The sequence below is a fragment of the Ornithorhynchus anatinus genome, chromosome 6 (genome assembly GCF_004115215.2).
Source record: "Ornithorhynchus anatinus isolate Pmale09 chromosome 6, mOrnAna1.pri.v4, whole genome shotgun sequence".
NCBI classification, from domain to species: Eukaryota; Metazoa; Chordata; class Mammalia; order Monotremata; family Ornithorhynchidae; genus Ornithorhynchus; species Ornithorhynchus anatinus.
The window spans coordinates 36,161,498-36,177,570 of record NC_041733.1 but is presented as its reverse complement, the minus strand read 5'-3'; the positions used below and the strand labels follow the sequence as shown (position 1 = coordinate 36,177,570).

The 16,073-nt window shown below is 41.0% G+C and overlaps 1 protein-coding gene and 1 long non-coding RNA gene across 10 annotated transcripts in view; one reads left to right on the top strand and one right to left on the bottom strand.

Annotated features, from left to right (window-relative positions):
- LOC120638444 overlaps window positions 1-4,401 on the top strand; it is a 54,932-nt gene extending 50,531 nt beyond the window's left edge. The window contains exon 3 of the long non-coding RNA XR_005660106.1: window positions 4,287-4,401. This is a non-coding gene — a long non-coding RNA (uncharacterized LOC120638444). The remainder of the gene's footprint in view (window positions 1-4,286) is intronic.
- The window catches only part of GRIA3 (glutamate ionotropic receptor AMPA type subunit 3), a 261,251-nt gene that overhangs the window by 159,468 nt on the left and 85,710 nt on the right, over window positions 1-16,073 (bottom strand). The gene's annotated exons all lie outside the window — the stretch shown is intronic.

Genomic DNA, 16,073 nt, shown 5'->3' with positions numbered 1-16,073 from the left:
AGACATGCTACTCTTTTCCAAATTGATCCCATCATTCTCTCACAGTCTTGCATTTTAGCGCTCCAGCAATCAGACTGTACAGCTCATATGTGAGGCAGACCCTGGTGAGTTATCAGCTGGATTTGGGCAAGGACTGTTGTCCAGGGAGAAAGGTCTGGGCCTCTGGAGAAGCTTTGTTCAACATTTACCTAGTTGTCCCTCATTTTCCAAGAGCTCGCTGCTGTCTGCGAGGTCCTCTTCCTTTGTTTGCGTGTGACAGAGAAGACGCGATGTGTGAGTGACCCTCTCTTCTGCACTGTGTTTGTGGGTGGCAATAAGGGTGATGGTGGAAGTAATACTGCTAGCAGCAGGCGCAGCATGTATCGAGTGCCCAGTGGGAAGTAGATAATAAAAAAAATGACACGTGTCCTGACCCCAGAGAGCTTACACTCAAACAGGGCTGACAAACATAAAAATATTAGCTTGGGACAAATACTGATTGTACCCAATTCCCCCTCCTCACTCAGCTTCTGTGCCCATCTCCCACCCTGAATTGTAAGCTCCTTGTGGACAGGGCACGTGGCTCTCAATTCTGTTGTATTGCACTCTCCCAAGGGCTTAGCGCAGCTCTGTGCACACAGTAAAGGCTCAGTAAAAACCACTGATTAAATAGAGCAGGAGTAGAAGGAGGGATGGAGAGAAGAAGGGGTGGTCTAGGGCATTCCTTCCCTGCTGTCAGATTTTCAGAGCAGTAGGGGGAAATCCGCAGTGTCGCTACGGGTCAGAAAGGATCAAGACAAGGGGAAAGTCAGCGGGTCGCGGGAAAGTATGAGGTAAAAAACGAGCTGATGGGAGCATCCAGGGTCAATGGAGATTCCCCTATCTTCACTGTGAGGGGCCAAAACTCCCTTTTTAGGTGGGTTGGGCTGAGAATTCCCCAGTTAGAGCAGAGTAGGTTTGGGCCTTGAGGTCCCCTAGAGACCTCTGAGGTCTGGGACCAGGTCCCTGGCCTCTTGAGTTGGACAGCTTCCCATTCTGCTTGGTAGTATGAGCTGCTGGTTACCGATGGATGCTTCTGGAAGCTACCTGTTGCGCATACACGCACTCTCCTTCCCTCCCTCCCCCACCACAATCCTGCTTTCCTATCCTTCCCTTCCCCCTCTTATTTGCTCCCTTCTTCCCTTCCCTTGTCTTTCCTTCCTTCCCTTTCCCGCTGGCAGTGACAGCTGTTGCCCTGAAGCAGCTGTGTCCAGTAGCATGACATTATGTTGTGCACAGATGTAGCGATGTCACAAAGGGAAACCATAAATCGGACGGATCTTTGCATACCAACTGCTCAACGGTTTCATTTTGTTTGACTCTTCTGCCAAAAAAGGCCACCAACCCCTGCCTGAGTTAGGTCCAGGTCTTAGAAACATAGACAGTTGGACAGCAGGGATTTGCTCTTTATAGACTCACTACGAACCCATCAGTGGTCCAGATGTTTAAAAGAAAACGTTTATTTGATCATGCCAAATTGGACCAGGTGATGGGAAGCTGCCAAGAGGCTTAGTGGAAAGAGCAGGAGCCTGGGAGTCAGAGGACCTGGGTTCTAATCCTGGCTCTTCCACTTGTCTGTTGTGTGACTGGTTTTCTGTGCCTCAGTTCCCTTATATGTAAAATGGGGATTCAGTGCCTGTCCTCCCTCGTACTTAGACTGTGAGCCCCATGTGGTACCTGATTATCTTGTATCTACCCCTGTGGGTGCTTCGTACAGTGCTTGGCATATAGTAAGTGCTTAACAAATTCCACACTTGTCATGATTATTTTTACAGTTAATATTTTCTTGATGTCATAGTCACTGACTAGAGTTTAAAACTGTGAAACCACAGAAGCCGGTAAGATAATTCAGGCCCTGCAACAGAATGCCTGCCAAATTATGGATTTTTAGACTTGCATTAAAATTCATGTGTGCATTAACAGCAGCTGAGGGTACCCTGAACAATAAGTCACACAATGAATAAAGACAAGATGGATTTTTGTAGGTCTTCTTTCATTATGCTGGAAATTCAGTGGCTTCTTTCTAATTGGCTTTGTAGAACTAGTCCAAATTTCCCTGTTGGGTTAGCATAAGTCTTTTCGCTTTAGGCGTAAGACTAATTGGAAACTGAGTGAATGACTCCAGTCTTCAGTTTAATCATCTTTGAACTGAATTACTTTCAAGGGACAGCTGGTTGCCCATCCCACCTTTTGGAACAGTTTGAGAAATCTGGAAGATAAAGGTCATGGTGAACCTGGCAAAGTGGATAGGAAAATGGTGGTTCCTTAAGCACCATAATTAATCTGTAGTTGATATTAATGCTACTCTAGACTGCAAGCTCTTCGGGGACAGGGAATGTGTCTGCCAACTCTGTTGTATTGGACTCTCCCAAGAGATTAGCACAGTCCTATGCATACAGTAAGTTCTCAATAAATACCATTTTTGTTGATTGATTTTTTCCCATTTGCCAGAGGATATAGTGCTGTTTGGAGGTGATTGCAGGTGACTACAGCTTAGAGCCACACACCCGAGGAGACAGGCAAATGATTATAAAGGGATTCACTTCAGTGTTACCGGCTGAAAACATGCCTAAAGAAAACCAAGGGGATATATGTCAGACTGTGGTGTATGAAGGTCAGTCTGGTGAGAGTTGTCCGTTGTCAAAACATCCAGAAGTTCTGTTGAAAGTTGGCTCGGAGATTGCTTCCTGATACATGTAGTTTCTCCTTTCCTTCTCTTCAAAGGGATTGACTCACTGCCTCTTTACAGTACCCCTGTAAGATAGTACCTTAAATAGGAACAAGTTCTCAGAGTTCTTTTGGGTGTGGATATGATATCAGTGATATTTATTGAGTACTTATTGTGTGTAGAGCATTGTATTAAGCTCTTGGGAGAGAATAGTACAATAGAGTTGGTAGGCAGGATCCCTGTCTACAAAGATACATGCGCACACACACACACACACACATCAGTTGTCCCCGCTATGAGTGAGGAGAGGAAAGCTCTCACACGATCTTGGGTCTGGAAAGATCAGGAGCAGCCACCTGCCTTTGCTTAGAGGTCAAACTCTGACACTTCATCTGAAGTCACCAGAGACGGGCAAATCCAGCCAGGGAACCAAGGCCTGCCTTGCCACTTTGGGGGCCTGGATAATCACTGAGGGTATTTGCTATAGTGAAGAGCACTGGAGGTATTTCTTGTTGGACTTCATCTGAAGCCCGAATACTATATTTCATAAAAAAATTGAAGGTGATTTTAAATTCCTGTGGTTTTTTTTTGTAGAGCATCTCAATATGAATACACATTTCTCATGAAGACTAGAGTAAGGCATTTTGTGGATAATGGCAGATGGAGCTTTTCAGTGACTGCCTGTGTGGTATCCCCATCTTATTTCTTTAGGTGAGATTATCCCTAGAAGATCTGGACTTGGAGAAAGGAAGAATGGTCTTATGTATTGCATGCAGTACAGAGATCCTCTTTTAGGCTTCAGTGAACTTAAGGAACTCATAAGCCAAAACTCAAAATGGGAGAAATGGGATAATTATTTCCTTGCTTAAAAACACTTAGAAGTACCAATTAAGGCGACTTAGATTTGTTGATTATACTTGACACGGAATTTTCAGCTGTGTATTAGAATCATTTTTTGGTGCCAAAGTAATTTCCCAGAAAGCTTGAGCAATTTTTCTAAATCCACAGTTGCATTATCTGTACATTTCAGCCTCTTGGGTTGTAAAGAAGACCATGGACTTCCAGACTTATGGAGAGTGATGTAGTGGAAGGGGAGTGAGAATGTTTAGAGCGGATCAATCAGTGTAGAGTTAGGAAAAATGAATATAAAACATTCTCAGAAAATAGGAAATGGTGTGGTGGGCAAATAGCTTGGAAAGAGTCAGACTTAGGTTGATTTTTAAAATAGGTGTGAGTGGGGAGGGAACTCAGAGGGCAGGCAGAGGAGTGGCAGGTGACAAAACTATAAGCAGTTTTCACTTGATTCGGTAATAGAATGTGGAAATGGCCAGATTGTAAGGAGAGGTACCCAGATGCAACAAAACAGAAGCATTGCCAAGCTCATTTCATTTTGGACACTACATGAGTCACATTTCTAGCTCTTCCCTGTCCCCCGCTGCAACTGAATATGGCTATAGAGAGAGAAGCTAAAACACTTCCAGTAGCGTATCTGGTTGAGAAATCGGGCTCAATTAGGGGGCATCAGGTGTAAGCCGGTATGAAAAAAATGTTAGTTTTATTTTACTTCTTTTGATGTAACCCAGCATTCCTTTTTTTACAGACCCTGACACACTCAGAAAACCATCACATCAGTTCTAGGGGCAGGTAAGCCACAATCTGTTACACTTTGGGCTTTGTGTGCAGATATTTTGGTCTGTGTTAGCCGTAACTCCAAATCCTTCCAGGGTGTGTAATTGAGTATTCAGCTCAGGATCCACGATACGCAGAATTCTACCATGCCATTTGTTAGAATAGTCTCTCTGATGGGTGACTACTATTTTGAGGCTCAAAAGTACAATAAATCCTGCCAGATTCTGCTGGCAATGCACATAATTATAAAATATGCAGAATGCTTGGTATTAACTAGTCTTATGGAGAAGATCTACAGTGTCATGTTGTATATTTTGGAAAACAGATGCACACAGTGATTGATTCTTATCTTCATCTATGCCATCCTTTTAATCATTCATGCTCAAAGAACTATTAAACATTTATGAACGTTTAATGTCTGTACACCTCTGCTGGGTATGATAAAGTTTTTGTTCAGTTCTTCAGTGAGTATGAAGTCCGGGTATTCTTGAACATTGAATATAGCATTTTCCAGTAAGTGTATAAAGATGGAAGCTGGGGTCTTATATTAGTTTGTAATTATAAGATCATTTACATCTAATAATTGGCTGTTAAAAGGCCAACTATGTCAGACTCATTATATGGCCGGTACTTACTCCCTCCAATTGAATCTATTTTATAGTTCTTCCTTCTCAGTAAATGAGCAGCAAAATCACTGTCAGTAAGTTTTTACTATTCTCTCATGGGACAGGGCCTGGTTCCCTGGAAGAGGTAAGTGGGACAGAGAATTAAAAATGAAGATTATTTTGATCTTAATAAGTGGGTTACCTGAGTGGAAAAAGGCTTTTTTTAAGGTCCATTGGTTTTTTGATTCATGTTCTTCCCCTAAACAGTGTACATTGTATACCCAGAAACCAGAGTCATTGGAGGATTTTAAAGTAAGAAATGCAGAAATGCCTCCCTTAACATTGTTAGGTCATGTACCTAAAAAACAAAAAAACAGATTCCACATAAACCGAGTCTACATCAGGCTTTTCCTGACTTTGCTGTAGCCCTCACTAGTGTTTTAAAGTTGTGGACCGTTATTGATAGTGGCCCTATTTTTATTATTTACTCATCCTTAGAATGGAAGCAGTGCCATTGCTCTTTCAGTCTGAGAGCCTGACCAGGGCAGGAGTTGGTCTGACAGTGGTAACAGAGTGATTGGTTGTCCTTCCTAACATACATTCTAATGTTTAAGAATGTATTACATCCCATCTCTACTTTTCAAAATACATCCCTCACTTTCCTTCTAGTAATCCGTTATGGACCACTTGCCCGTGTATTCATCCAAACAGCCTTGAATCTCTTGGAATTTTTAGCCTGTCTAGCATCCTGTAGATTTAATTTCCATATGTTGGATGCACACTGGATCGAAAAGTTTCCTTTTTTCCATTTCCTCGCCTTGTGCCCTCCTCCCATCCCACTCTTCTCCCAAGAAATTCCACAGCGACCCTAAGGTTAGGACACACCTGTCACTCTGTCGTCTTCATTATCAACTTTGCTTCCTGCCTTCCATCTCAGTCCACCCACACAATTTCTAAGCATGTACCTGGCTATTTCGACCTAGAATTAGTAGAGCTTTGTTACTGTTTCTAAGGCATTAGTTTGACACCATTTGAGAAAGCAAAATAGCACTGGGAGCATTCTCTAGAGGCATATCTTAACAGGATATGAGGTTGAACAACATACTTGTTCTGCCTTAGCTTAATGAATGGGAGATGTTAAAAAAAAAGAAAAAAAAAAGGAGGCTTCTTACTGTGTTGGCTGTGTACTCTGAGCCTTCATTCCCTTACAACACGCCTCTTCCAGAAATGCCATTCTTCCCGTTTGAGTTTTGGTGGTTTAATCTTGGTACTCAAGGAGAGTAGTGATTCTCGAATACAGGGCACACTAACTCTTTGAATATGCATAAATTAAGCTGCAGTAACTAGGGATGTTTTATGTACCTCCTTCTTGGTCTCTTACAGAATTTAAAGGCATCAGCAGAGGGTTCTAATTGCAGAGAGACAGTAGTAATTGAGAAACAGTTCTGTTCAGTGAGAAGTACCATTTCCTAGTGGAAAAAGCATAGTCCTGGGTGGCAGGAGACCTAGTTTTGGCCCCAGCTGAATGATCTTGGGCAAGTCACTTAAACTGATTATCCTTCAGTAGCCTCATCTCTTAAAATGGAGATAACTGTTCATTCATTAATTAAATCATTTATTGAACATTTACTGTGTGCAGAGCACTGTACTAAGCGCTTGGAAAATACAGTTTGGCAACAGATAGAGACATTCCCTACCCAACAACGGGCACATGGTCTAGAAGGGGGGAAACTGATCTCTCTACTTTGTAGAATGTGGACCTTGTGTGAGACGGGATGTGACTGATGAGGGCTGGCTCTAAATGACATAAGCAAATGCCATGTAGCATGTCGTCTGCCTGAGTCGGGATTGGCACCTGTGTTAATAATAATAATAACAATAGTATTAATGGTATTAGTTTAGTGCTTACTATGTGCCAGGCACTGTACTAAGCGCTGGGGTGGATACAAGCCAGTTGGGTTGGACACGGTCCCATGTCCCATGCGGGGTCACAGTCAAAGTCCCCATTTTACGGATGAAGTAACTGAGGCACAGAGAAGTGAAGTGACTTCTCCAAGGTCACGTGGAAGGCAAATGGCGGATCTGGGATTAGAACCCATGACCTGAGTCCCAAGTCCAACGCTGTATACACTATGCCATGCTGAATCTGCAGTGACTCTGGAGCATTGGGGGCAGGACAGGAGCTCCCCAGAGAAAGGCTCAAGTTCAGGGGTTCAGATGGGCTTCTGCAGAGCACTGTAACACACTGGCATAAAGCGGTGATGTGCATGCAGTGAGAGAAATGTGAGGGTGCTGTATGGAATAGGTGGGAACAGTACATTTTTCCCTGCCTTAGCGGCCAAATACCTGAAGCCAACCTGTCCGGCGCTTAGCATATTGCTAGGCGCCTAGACAGCAGGGAGTAAAAGTCATAATTAGATACAGAGAATCTAAATTGATGGCTTCACAACCTAGAGAAGCTTCTGCTGGTGCTAGTTAGGTAGTTCTAGACAGCCAAACTGGCAGGGAGAAACACTAACGTGTGACATGAACTAGTCAAAGGGTGTAGAATATCCTACCATCTCACATTATGCCTCTGAATGATTTATGTGGGTTAGTCGACTTTTTAATCGGATGAACGTCCTCCACACCGTCCCTTTTTCCCCTCTCCACTCTATCCCAGAGTTTTCTCCTCTTCCCCTCACCCATAAACCTTACTCTTTACACAAGGATTGATTGAGTGCGATCAGATATTATATTCTATTATCTATATAGTAATTATGCATTCAGAACTGTTTATACTTGGGGTCCCCAGTAGGTGCTTGTTGACTGATTTGTTTTGATTGGGAGGAGAGGCAGTGAAAAACTTCTATTTGATTAGCGTGGGGGAGTGTGATCGAGTGGAGAAAACATGGATCCAGCAGTTAATGAATCAGTGCTCTGCACACAGTAAGTGATCAGTTACCACTGGTTGAATCAGGAAACCTGGGTTCTAATCCCGGCTCTGCCAGTGGCCTGCTCCCTGATCTTGGGCACGTTATTTAGCTTCTTTGTTCAATACCAAGTCAGTTAAGTGGACCTAGAGCTGCCTCTTCCTACCCCTCAAGTTTGTCATGAAGATAAAATGAAGTTGCTGATGGGACGATAGCTTCTAAAAATAAAAGTGCCTTATAAATTCCAGGTCCCTTTGGGGCCGGACACTTAATTTTATCCCATAAAGGCACTATCTCTGCATGAAATCCCTCCTGACTCAATTTAACCCCTCTATAAGAACAATCCCCTAGTCCTACTTAAATCTCCACCTCACCCAATACCTGATTCTGGTAAAGTTGTATGAAGAGCAAAATCGTAATAACTATGTTTGAAACCCACAGTCTCAATCCCAGTTGATCAAATCAGGCTGATCAGAAACTCGAACATCTTGCATTCTCTCTTCTGAAAACCATACAGCTAACCTTCCCTTGGAGAAACCTCTGGGGAACAAAATCAGAAGTCATTATGAAATTTTTGGTTTCATTGCCCTAGCTTTTTATTGAGGGGTAGGGAAGGGGAAGATATTTGGCAGAGTGACTACCGTGCTTTAAGAATTCCTTTTTATTGGTCAATCAGCAAATCTGCCTGGATCTCAAGTACTTCATGAATATAGGTGTGGAGGTAAAGCGGCACCTAAGGCGATTATGCAATAGAATTTCTGTCCCAAGCAAGAAAATATTCTGCAGCCCATTTTCAAAGTAATTTGCAGTACATTCAGGCAAAAATCCAATTACAAAGCCAAAAAGGGATTTGCATGTTTCAAACATCTCTATTCTGCCATTAAGACTGCGACCCTGTTATATAAAATCCGAAGACCTTCCTTGGGCAAAGTTATATTTTGGTAAATGCCTGATTAATTGATGCTTAAATCTGTATAAAAAAGTCTCCTAAACAGGAGATGAAATTATGCACTCTCAATTCAACAAAGCTTTGTAGTTAGGTATACAAAAATTATGGGGAATTAGTTTCCATCTTCCATTTTGTCCCTACAAAAAAAAAATTTAGAACGATTTGGCAAATGAATTTTTGCCTCTCAAATGACTTGGATAAACGGTGTGAAATATGTGAATTGGAGGAAGGTTATAAGAACAGTTCGTTATTAAAACGATTCACAGTTTTGTAAAAAGTTGAGAACTTGTTGGATTTCTCTTCCATGAAAAGAATCTACTTTTACAAAAGCTGGTTTTTCTTTGTGAGAGATCGAAAACCTTCACACCTGGAAATACACTTTTGATGAATTGACCATATCTTGTGTATTGTAACTAGGGTGGCAGATTTTGATTCCTGGAACATACTTTGGCCCAGTAGTTTCAGACTTATACTGGTGAATATACTGTGTGGGGATTTGCATAGAGAAATCCAGTATAATGGAAAAAATACATATTTTAGTGTTCAGCTTGACAGAGAAGAAATATCTATTGGCAGAGAAGAAATATCTACAAACTCTAACTTAACAGTAGCCTGAAGGGACAAAATACCGGAAGACTTGTCTGGAGAGTTAATGGAGATTACATTTCACATATGAACTTGGAAAATCTTTCTTGTTTACTGAGCTAGAAGGGGACCAAAAAGAATTATGAGCTGAAGATATTTTAGTATGGAAGAGGAAACGTTCCTCACATCTTTTACTGCTTCCTCAACGACATTTCCTTTAGTTTCTCTTCTCATCACTTCTTGTTGATATACTATCTTAATGCATCATTTCAATACTCACTTTTGCCTTTCTAAGAACACTCAAACCACCAAAGGCAATATGGAATATAAATGTATTGAAAAGATCCTTGGATAGGTCATAAAAGCAGGAAAGAAAAAAATGCATTGTCACTCCTGGGGAATTTATCATGGGTTTAGGTTCTCAGATGCAAATGAAAGAACATCACAGATGAATTAGATTAAGAGTATGCCTGATGTACTGCCAAGCTAGCTTGTTTAGTTTTGGGCACTATCTAGAGACACCTGCAGTATGAATTCAGGTTGCAAAATAAAGAAAAGGGGCAGCATTCCATTGTACATGTGGAAGCTGTGCTAGAAAACTCTCATGAACTTTGCAAATATAATAATGGGGGTGTCATTCTTAGAGGAGAGACGATGGGCCTTCTTTCCCCATTCTTTACGATCCAAGACTCAAAACTGACCGAAACCTTCTTTAAATTTTCAGTCTGAAAATACTGATGATTTTTGATGTTTTGCGGGCAGTCTGTGTGTGGGAAAAGAACCCAAATAAGCATTTTCCTAAATATTTTTTCATGGCCAAATTGTGACATATTTCATTTGAAACTCAGAGTATCTATGGGAGATCAATGGTTCTTCCATCGTCTTTGCATTTTTTATACCTGAAAACAGAAACCCCTTCCAAATATGTCATAACCCTTAGACAAGGAGCTAGGGTAGAACCAAACAGGTAGAGAATAAACATCCATTATGAATAATGGCTTTGAGTCAAGTATCATGTAAATATTTCAGGAGTCTGTATATTAGAAAAAGCAACCGAGTATACCAATATAAATGCCAATGTGATTAAATATCCTTGTTTGGTGCCATTCTTTCTTTGGTCATAATTTGCCCCAAATTAAATAAATGGTGGTATTTGTTAAGCGCTTACTATGTGCAAAGCACTGTTCTAAGCACTGGGGGATACAAGGTGATCAGGTTGTCCCACCTGGAGCTCACAGTCTTAATCCCCATTTTACAGATGAGGGAACTGAGGCACAGAGAAGTTAGGTGATTTGCCCAAAGTCACACAGCTGGCAAGCGGCAGAGCGGGGATTAGAACCCACGACCTGCGACTCCCAAGCCCGGGCTTTTTCCACTGAGCCATGCTGTTTCAAATTACAAATTCAAATTACAGAGCACACATTCAATGAGAACAGACTTTTTTGACTTTTCACTTTGCATTTTGGAGTAGCTTGAAAATTCAGCAGTCTACCTTAGAACATCCTGGAAACATTTTGAAGAGGAGGACCTTTGACATGCAAAATATCATCTGTATAACAATGCAAATGAGTATTTTGTAAGCCAAGATCATATCTGTGCAGGTAAATAGCTAACACCTAACTGATACTTAAGGGTAATATTATTATGACTTCCATTATCATCTTGCGAAGACTTTCACTGGAGATCTTTCCAAGGGTTCCTGGCATTGAGCTAGCATAATAATCTTTCTCTGAGTTGGGCAGTGATTTTTCTGTTGGGTCCCAAATGTTCTCTTTTGTAGGAGGGCAGTGTTCAGATTTCTTAAATGGAATTTAAATGACTTTTGCCTACAGCGGCTCACAGTTTAATACATTTGGCTTGAAATATTTTTAATAAAAAATAATGTGCTTTATTTTGAGTTCCTAAATCATATAACCTATTTGTTAGTCTAGGAAAGAATGATAGAAGTAGGAATGGCACATCCTTGAATCACTCTCCTTATCTGACAAAGACTGAATGTTTGTAAATTCTGCTTATTTAGTGCTAAATTCAGGCATGAGTCACTAATAAATATTAATTGACAATTGAAGGTCTTGTGTGCTGTTGGGAATTACAAAAACCAAATTTCTTTATTAGCGACTCGGCTATTGTGGCAAAAAATAAGGTGGCCAGTAACTACCGAAATATGTCCGAGGGAATTAAAACACATGGCGCATCACTCTGGAGTTAATTTTCTTTTTGCAATTTTCTTTTATACCCATCCCTGCTTCTCTCATCCATCTCCACTTCATTCGTAATCTTCACCTGACATGGAAATGAAAATTTTTCTTAATAGAAAGCCTGAAGGCCCTCTTCCCCGCAAAAATGGTTGAATACGGCAGAATATTAACCATACAACTTCTAATCGTTAATTTTTATTTGCAATGAAAAAATTAACGTAATAAGATATCGAGGCTTCCAGTTTTCAGATTTCTATTCACTTCATCGGACATGCACAGAATCTCTTTAAAAATAAGCACACACAATGCATCAGAGCAGTTTCACTGGTAGTGCTTCAATTTTGTTCAAGTACCTGAGCCTGAAGATCGCCTGTCAGTGCATAAAATACCACTGCCTCCAGGCTGCAATAAGTCATGCATCCATGTGCATTTTCCTCTGCAAATGTTTCTCCCTATGAAATTTCTCCCTTGCTTTCTGCTAGTATTTTCACCTCCGGCTGGGTATGGGTGTAGGAGTGTGCATGTGCCTTATGTAAGACCGTTGGGTAGAGCTCCAGAAAATCAGTTTCTGGTTAAGCAGAGGGCCTGGGGATGAGCAGAGCATTTGAAACAATAGGAACAATAGGAATTGTGCCCCAAATGCTATTGTTTCAATTATCACATCATGATAAAGGTGCCTCTGAGGCTTGTCGAACAGCTACCCATAGACTCTAATTAGATTTTACTTCTTTAATAAAAAGTTTGCCTAAATTGAGGTTATTGCTATCTGTCCCTGTGTAAGCACAGTTGGTCGATAACAGTGTTACTGCAAAGCAATAACAGTAATCTTTGTTACTGAACAATTTCTGCCACAGATAAGGTAGGCTAGATATTCGATTTTGCTGAGCCACTGGAAATAGCATGGTTGGCTTTAGTTTTCTTAAAGGCCACCCCTGCTTTGTTTATGGATTTCACAAAACATCCTTCTTTGCGACACTCTTATCTCCTTCTAGGATGTAAGCTCCTGTAAGGCAGAATCTCTTTTGTTTAGTTTATTCCAAATCGCTCTCGGTATGTGTGTTCAAATGGCTTATGTTTGTGATATATCGTCCACCCTTGTCTTGAATAGGTCTTTTATGAATGCATCTTTTTGTTTACACATTTGGGATTGTCCCATCTTACCCTGCCCCAGTTCAATACCTATTCTCCTTCATAATTGGACTATGAGTTGCTTGTGGGGCAGGGACTGTGTCTGACCTGACTGTCTTTTATCACCCTAGCACTTAATATAGTGCATGGAATGTAGTAAGCACTTAGCAAATGCTATTATTAAGTTTTGTTTACAAGTTTCCTTAGTCTAGAGACTGTTCCAGACTTCCCCTAACATGCCACAATGTTTAATTTGGTGCTCTAAATATAATAAGCAGCCAATAAATTCCATAAACTGGCAAAGTGATGTTTTAAAAAAGTAGCACCTGTCATTTGAAGACGAAAGGTGAACTCTTTTTGTAGGACAGAGATGCCTCTCAATGAAGGAGGGAGACAATAAAAAAAAGAAGCAGACTTTGTACAAGCCTGCATTTCAGGAGGCTTATTGTAAAAAAATAAATAAATAAATAAAAATCAGTACACCTTGCAGTGAATCTTTGTGAAATGTTGTAAAATGATGCCACAGGCTATGTTAGCTTTAAAAGTCTGCTACTTGAAAATTAAGGAGTATATCCATCAGTGACTGACATCTACTCTTTTTTTAATGATATTTGTTAAGTGCTCACTAGAGTTCAAGCACTGTACTCTTTAAACGTTTTCCTCTTTAGATGAGGGCAAGTCCTGAATGTGACACTGTAGGGAGCTCCCATCTTTATTTCAATGTATTCAGCTCAGAATCCCAAAGAAAGGAAGGATTGGTTGTCTTTTGTCATCTCAGATATTAGAGTTGTTTCCTTTGTTAGCAGGGGAGACCCTGCTGGGAGCTGTGTAGCATTGATATCTTTCTGACCCTGCTTATCTCATTAGCCTTATCAAGTGGAATCCTGAGGCCATTAGAAAAGAAATGACCGAGACCACCCTGTGACTTGACATAATCAAAAAGATGCAGTGCCAACATCCAGAATGACAAAAGACTACCTTACTGAAGTTTGGAAGATAAAGCGCATATATTTGGATATAGCGCATAGCGCATTGTATTTGTGCTGTGTTTTTATCGGGTGTAGTTGCCGAATCTGTTTTCACTAGCGGTTGACGTGCAAACCCAACTGTTTCTGGACCTTCACTAGCGTGTTATCCAGATCGTTGAGGCTGCAGAATGAAATCTGGCCTCAAATACCTGGATGTCGCAGGGGAGGAACACTTTCAACTGAAACTTATGTGTATTTGGGGGACACGTATCATTGGGCTAGTGTAGACCCAGTCAGCCATGAGAGAGGTAAGTTTTCCCTGTACCATGAAGCCATGACAGTATTTGTCCAGGGCCGATTTGGTGCTCATTTTGATTTAGTTGTCAGCTGAGGAAAGCTCTGTGAGCCAGGCATAAGAAGAATAATCAGCATCTTTGAATTTGATATAGTCACTCACATGGTATGCCAAGGACAGAACTTGCAGCAAACTTTTTTGTTTTTTTGTTTGTGGGTTTTTTTTCTTTTTAGTGACGCATAAATTAATCAGGCAGATAAAGCGAAGGACAAATCTATTTTGTCAGCATGAACTGAGAACCTCAAACGGGTGTCTCTCCAGGGACAAACTTGTAAAGATTCAAGAGGAATTTGAAAACAGGGAGTGTACATCACCAAGGAGAGCATTTTGAATACTTGTAAATATCTTAGACAAGGAGCCCAAATCTTAAATTACAAGGTACATTTAATATAGAAGGAAAACTTGGAAACCATGAGAAAGCATTCATAATTTGGGGGCAGAAACCAGTTCTGTTCAAGCGCCTGAGAATTCTGAGTGTCCAAGTTATAGCCCACTAGACAATAAGCTCCTTTTTTAAAAATGATATTTGTTACATGATTACTATGTGCCAGGCACTGTGCTAAGCACTGGGGTAAGTATAAGTAAATCAAACTGGACACAGTCCATGTCCCACGTGGGGGTCACAGTCTTATTCTCCATTTTACAGATGAGGTAACTGAGGCACAGAGAAGTTGTGATTGCCCAAGGTCACACGGCAGCCAGGTGCCTTGATTAGAATTCAGGTCCTCCTTATGGGCAGGGAATAGCAATACCAACTCTATTGTATTTTACTCTCCCAAGTGCTTAGTACAGTTTTCTGCATGCAGTGAGCATGCCATAAGTATAATTGATTGATTTCCTCATCCTTCTTATCAACTTATTTGCTAAAGCCTTAATTGACTTAATTTTGATGGGCCTAGATTATGAAATACTAGGATGTGAAGGTTTTGAATTTGCCTGAAGTCTTCCTAATACAAGTCAGTTGAGTTGTAGAGTTAATTCTGTATTGGCATTGGAGGTACATTGGGCCTACCGCTGTCTTGGGTTACAAAGTTTGGGGGTATTCAGGGCCATAGAATCATAGGGACAGGGAGGTAGAGGAATCCCTGGATTATCTAGGAGAGAGAGTTGTCTTTTCCTTTTTTAAGATTCCCCAGGAGTGGAAAGCTCCATATTTAATTATTCAGGCAATTCTTCTAACTTTGTCTCAGAGAACCTGTTTTCCATATCTTTGGTAATAATTGTTTGGTTTTTCTGTGGTTCATCTCCAGTTTCTCCATTTCCTTTATAAAATGCACCAGGGACTCTTACTATTAATAGGGCTCTGACAAAGTCAATATGACTCTCATAAGGAAGCACAAATCACTAATTTGAGAAGTGTAGCTTGATCAGAAATCCCTTTCAGGGTTTGCAGAGTCAGATTGCCTACTAAGCTGTCACTCTCCAGTCAACACACCCACTCTATCGATAACCTCATTTATTCGTTCTGATTTCCCTCCCACCATAATTTCTGAGCATTGTCTTCCAAAGTTGTAGCTCTTTAGTGACTTTTTTCTTCATTTTGGACCAAAGTTATCATTTTTCCACTCTTAAGAGTGATAATGGGAAACATTGTGGCCTAGTGGAAAGAGCACAGGCCTGAGAGTCAAGGGTCCTTGGTTCTAATCCTGATTCTGCCACTTGTCTGCTGTGATCTTGGTCAAGTTACTTCACTGTTCTATGCTTCATTTTTCACATCTGTAAAATGGAGATTACATCCTACTCCCTCGTACTTAAACTGTGAGCTCCGTGTGGGACAAGGACTATGTCCAACCTAATTATTTTGTATCTACCCACGGCTTAGTGCAGTACTTGGCACATAATAAGCACTTACCAAATACCATAATAATATCTATCATAGCACTAAATCTGAACTCCCCCCTCCCCTACCTTCCCTCTGCTCCCCCTCCCCACCCTCTGCTCCTCCCCCTTCCTCCTTTCTCCTTCCCCTTCATCTCAGCACTGTGCTCATTTGTATAAATTATTTATTACCCTATTTATTTTGTTAATGAGGTGTACTCCTCTTGATTCTATTTATCT